The sequence below is a fragment of the Pinus tabuliformis genome, chromosome 5_2 (assembly GCF_031772625.1).
Source record: "Pinus tabuliformis cultivar Carrire ecotype Pingquan chromosome 5_2, CPIR1, whole genome shotgun sequence".
Lineage (NCBI taxonomy): Eukaryota > Viridiplantae > Streptophyta > Pinopsida > Pinales > Pinaceae > Pinus > Pinus tabuliformis.
Window position 1 is genome coordinate 178,018,872 of NC_142306.1, and position 6,000 is coordinate 178,024,871.

Genomic DNA, 6,000 nt, shown 5'->3' on the forward strand with positions numbered 1-6,000 from the left:
AAGAGAAGGTGCGTATACACGCTGGTTCAGTAAAGGGAAACAATGTATACGCAGGTTGTTCCATACGCAGAAGCGTATGCACGCAGGTTTCAGGCTATTAAAGTAGCGTATATATTTTGAGTTGTGATCTTGTTGCTTCTGTTTATTGCTGCAGTGTTCTGGGTTCAGATTTGGTGTGTGGTAACTGTTACTATGATCTAGGTACAGTCGTCAGAGAAGTGTTTATTTTGATTCAGTTTTGATTGGTGAAAAGGTGATTGGGTGATGCAGAAATTCTTGATGTTTGATTGATGCTATTTGTGGATCCAGTCTGAAAATTTATGAAACGTGGTCCCTGAAAGAAAGAGAAGGTTGTAGCCTTCTGTAGGCCAGCACCTACGTACTAATATCTTGGCTAGGGCAAGAGCTAAGGGGGTTGTAGCTCCCTTCCAGGAGAAGCTGGAAAACGAGAGAGGGTTGTAGCTCTCTGCAGGTTGTAGCCTGCGTACTGGTAAAGGACTGCACCAGTACAATTGTAAAAAGAAGTTTCTAATTAAAGAGAAGATAGAGACGAATTGCAGCAGGTGGTTTTCACCCACATTGGGTTTCCACCTTATATCTTGTGTTCTTGTGTGCGATTGTCTTTCTGCTCTGTTTGACTGTTTCTGGTTATTTGATTCTCAAACACAGATTAATAATCCTCATCAAAAAGATAAAGTCATTTAAAAGTTTGCATTATATACGCGGGTTTTCTTCTGCATAGTTGCGTATATACGCGGGTTTAATTAACTGAAGTAGCGTATATCATTTGATTTTGAAAAAGGAATATTGACTTGATAATACTGATTCACCCCCCCCCCTCTCAGTATTATTTCCAACAATTGGTATCAGAGCAGGTCCTTCAGAAGAAGCTTGATCGCTTGAAGGAAGATCGTTCATCATGAGCAACTACGAGAGGGAAGCATCAATCAGGCCACCGATTTTTGATGGGACAAACTTCATTTATTGGAAGGTAAGAGTTACTGCCTATCTTCAATCTCTTGGTACAGAAGTCTGGGATATCATAGATACAGGGTATACTTTTCCATCAGCAACTCCTACAGATCCAGCTAAGAAGAAGAAATATGAAACAAATGCAAAGGCGGTCAATACTCTATTAGGATGCCTATCTCAATCAAAATTTGTCAAGGTAATGCAGTTTAAATCCGAAAAAGAGATATGGGACAAGATTGTTCTGAGCTATGAAGGAGATGATCAGGTAAAACGAGCAAAACTTCAAACCCTCAGGATTCAGTATGAAAATCTCAGGATGTATAATGATGAAAGTGTGGCTAACTATTTTCTTCGTGTAGATGAGATTGTTAATTGTATGAAAATTTTGGGTGAAGAAATAAAAGAGGCTGTTGTGGTTGAAAAAGTTCTAAGATCTTTGTCCCCTAGGTTTGAATCTAAAGTTTCTGCAATAGAAGAAAAAGAGAATCTACAAAGCCTTAAAATGTCACAGCTGCACGAAATTTTAACTGCTTATGAAATGAGGAAAGGAGGTCCATCAGACAGGAGAGAAGCTGCCTATAAGGCTTCAGGCAAAGGAGAGTACTATGAGTCAGGACATGTGTTAGAAGAAGAAGAAGAATCAAATTTTGTCAGAAATCTTCAATGGGGTACTGGACGATTCCGAGGTAAGTTACCTTTCAAATGCTTTGCTTGTGGAAGAGTCGGTCACTATGCTGCCAAATATCCTCACAAGGATAAGATTGACAAAGGGAAGGAACCTGTTAGATGGAACAAGAAACAGAATGCAACTAAGAAAAGTTACTACACTCATGAAGACAGTGATGGCCTATCAAATAGTGACGAAGATGAACGAGGTAATGATTATAAACTTTTAATGGCCTTTGAAGATGATGATTACATGGACGCTATAGATGTAGATGGTTTTTATGAAGAGATTTCTCGACTCAAAATATGTTTAGAAGAAAAAGATATGATCATTGATACTCTGCAATTCCAACTTGGTGAAAAAGAAAAATCTCTTGAGAAGTTAGAATGTGAAATTGTTGGCCTTAGAAAAGAAATTGAGAAAACAAAGGCTCTTAATCTTAAATTTGTTAAAGGATCTGAAACTCTGGATGAGATTATCAATGTACAACGTTCTCCACTAATCAAGACAGGTCTGGGTTATAATGGAGAAACATCTCAACCATCCACCTCAAGGAGTTATCTTGATGCAGCAAGGATGAATGAGCAAAAGCCCAATGGAGATCACCAGGTAAAGCAGGGACGAATTACATCAAGAACAAACAAATACTACCAGGTAAATCAGGGGCAATCCATCTTAAGGGTGAACAAAAGCTACTACCAGCCACAGGTAAAAACTTCTCAATTTGCTTCAAGAATGGATCATTTGGTTGGTAGATTTGATAATCGCAGAAGTTTCTTCAATGGCCAGTGTTTCTCTTGCCATAACTTTGGTCACAAAGCAGCTCAATGTGTTGCTTATAAGACAATCATGACTAGAGAATCTAAAAAACAAAGAAGTATGACTAGGATTACGAAAAGGACCTATAACAACTTTTCGGCCCTTGAAAATGAAATTGAATGTTCTCTTTGTAATAACTTCGGTCATGAAGATTCTGAATGCAGGAGCACGTTTCGGGAGACAAAGGAACAAGCCTCAAGCACCAGAACATGGAGAATAAAGGAACCAAAAACAGAAAGATGTGGGATAGCTTTTTATGTAGAAGGACAAGAAAATCTATGGTACATCGACAGCAGATGTTCGAAGCATATGACAGGTGATAAAGAAAAACTTGAATCATATACTGCTTTAGAAAAGGGAAAGAAAGTTTCTTTTGGAAATGATACCCCTGCAGCCATAAAAGGAAAAGGCACTGCTCAGTTGAAAGAAAAGGTCAAAGCTAGAAATGTTTTGTATGTTGATGGCTTGAAGCATAATCTACTAAGTGTCAGTCAGATGTGCGATCAAGGAACAGAGGTAATATTTCGATCAAATGGATGTAGTGTTCGTGATCTTGATACAGGAAAAAAAGTGATCAAAGGCAGAAGAACTCCAAATAATCTATACATATTTGAAGGAGAACAACAAAAATTCTATTTGAGCAAGGATGATGAACATTGGTTATGGCACCAGAGGTTGGGGCATCTAAGCTTTTCACAAATAAGGAAAGCATGCAAATACCAGGCAGTTCGTGGTCTTCCAGATATCAAAATTCCAGACAACACCATATGCAAATCATGTTAGTTTGGTAAGCAAACCAGAACTAACTTCCCTGAGAAGGAAGGATCCGCCAGCAGGCCTCTTGAACTAGTCCATACAGATGTATGTGGTCCATTTAGGACAAGGTCACCTTGAGGAGAAGAATACTTTATATTATTCATTGACGACTTCTCCAGGATGGTTTGGTTGGGACTTATGAAACACAAGGACGAAGCATTCGAAAAATTCAAATCTTTCAAAGCCTTGGCTGAAAACGAATCAGATCACAAAATTAAGTGTCTCAGGTCCGACAGAGGTGGGGAGTTTACCTCAAATGAATTTTTTGATTTTTGTGAAGAACATGGAATAAGAAGGGAATTCTCTACAGCTAGGACTCCTCAGCAAAATGGAGTGGTGGAAAGGATGAACAGAACGGTCCAACAAATGGCTCGTGCTATGCTTGATGAGTCTGGGACTCCCGCAACCTTCTGGGGTGAAGCTGCATTTTCTGCGGTTGTTATTCTCAACAAAACAAATGTCCGAGTGAACAGCACTCAAACTCCTCATCAGCTCTGGTATGGTGAGACTCCTGCGGTAAAGCATTTCAAAATTTTGGAAGCAAATGCTATATTAAGAATAATGATGAACAACTTGGCAAACTTGAACCTAGAGCAGATGAAGGCATTCTCCTTGGTTATTCTCCCCACAGCAAAGCATATAAGTGTTACAATAAAAGACTTGGAAGAATTGTTGACAACATTGATGTAGTGGTTGATGAAAAAGGATACATTCTTAGGCAAGTAAATTATGAAAACATCGAAGAGGATGAAGACTACCCTCCAAGTCAGACTGATGATGAAGAAGAACCTCAAGAGGCACCAAAGGAACAAATAAGGATAGAAGAGAAGACTCCATCCAGGTATGTTCAGAAGAGTCATCCAGAATCTCAAATTTTGGGGCAGAAAGAGGCAGGTGTACAAACAAGAAGAACAATTGCAGAAGCCTCAAGCTATTTGGCATTACTCTCCTCCACTGAGCCACAAAATGTAAAAGAGGCATGCAAAGATGAATGCTAGGTCAAGGCAATGGATGAAGAACTTGAGCAGATCGAAAAGAACAACACTTGGGAATTGGTTCCTAGACCAAAAGATAAGAATGCCATAGGGACAAAATAGATCTTTAAAAATAAGTTGAATGAAATGGAGAAGTAATCAGAAACAAGGCCAGACTTGTGCGTAAAGGGTATGCTCAACAAGAAGGAATAGACATTGAAGAAAATTTTGCTCCCGTTGCTAGACTTGAGGCCATCTGAATGTTCCTTGCTCTCTCAAGCTTTCAGAAGTTCAAAGTTTTTCAAATGGACGTGAAATCAGCCTTTCCGAATGGGGACTTAGAAGAAGAAGTGTACATTGAGCAACCAGATGGTTTTATCCTTGGGAATGATCCAAATCTTGTATGTAGACTAAAAAAGGCTCTCTATGGTCTTAAACAAGCTCCAAGGGCTTGGTACTACCGTTTGGACAAATATCTTCATCAACAAGGTTTTTCAAAGGGATCAGCAGATAGCAATCTTTACATAAAAAATGAAAATGACAAATTGCTAATACTTGTTGTGTATGTAGATGATATTATCTTTGGCAGCAATGAAGAAGCTATGAGTCAAAGCTTTGCCTTAGTGATGCAGAAAGAATTCGAAATGTATTTGCTTGGAGAACTGACATATTTTCTTGGATTGCAAATCCAACAAAATGAAGGCGGTATCTTCTTGTCTCAAACCAAGTATCTCAAGTAGATTTTGAAGAAATATGGCATGGAAGATGCAAAACCAGTATGTACCCCCATGGTCACAGGATGCAGCCTCAGTGCAAATGATGAATCAGCAGCAGTGCATCAACCAACCTACAGATCTATGATTGGAAGTCTACTTTATTTGACAGGTACCCGACCAGACATCATGCATGCAGTGGGAATAGTTGGAAGATTTTAGGCAAATCCAAAGGAAACTCATCTTCAGGCAGTCAAGAGAATCTTCAAGTACCTTCAAGGAACTCAAAACTATGGCTTATGGTATCCTAGAGATACATATCTCACACTTCATGCTTACACAAATGCAGATTGGGCCGGTAGCGTGGATGACAGGAAGAGCACAAGTGGTGGTGCATTCTTTATGGGTTCCAGATTAGTATCTTGGTTCAGCAAGAAACAAAGTTCGATTGCTTTATTTACAGCTGAAGCGGAATATGTGGCTGCTGCATCTTGCTGCACTCAACTTCTTTGGATGATGCAGACCTTGCAGGATTTTCAAATCACTTGTACACCACCTATCTCCATCTTATGTGATAATACAAGTGCAATCATCATTTCAAAGAACCTAGTCATGCATTCAAAGACCAAGCACATACCGATCAAGTATCACTTTCTCCGGGAACAAGTGTTGGAACAAAAGGTCAAATTGGAGTATGTTCCTTCTAAGGAACAAGTTGTTGATATTCTCACCAAACCACTGCCCAGGGAGACATTTGAATACCTCAGATAGAAGCTGGGAGTAGTTGATGCATCATCTTGCTGTTAAATCGTGTCTGTTTCAGAGAAAAATGGGTGTACGCGAGTTGAATGAGGAAGATCCGCGTACATACGCCGATTTATGCAGGTGCAGTCGCGTATATGGAGTTCTGAAGAAAATCAGCAAGGACAGACTCTGGTTGAAGAGAGTCTGATATGGGTCTGACAGAGACCATCTGGCACAGGTTCAGGGGGAGCAGATAATCTTCTAATAATGCATTGTTGGCATTATCTTAGAAGCT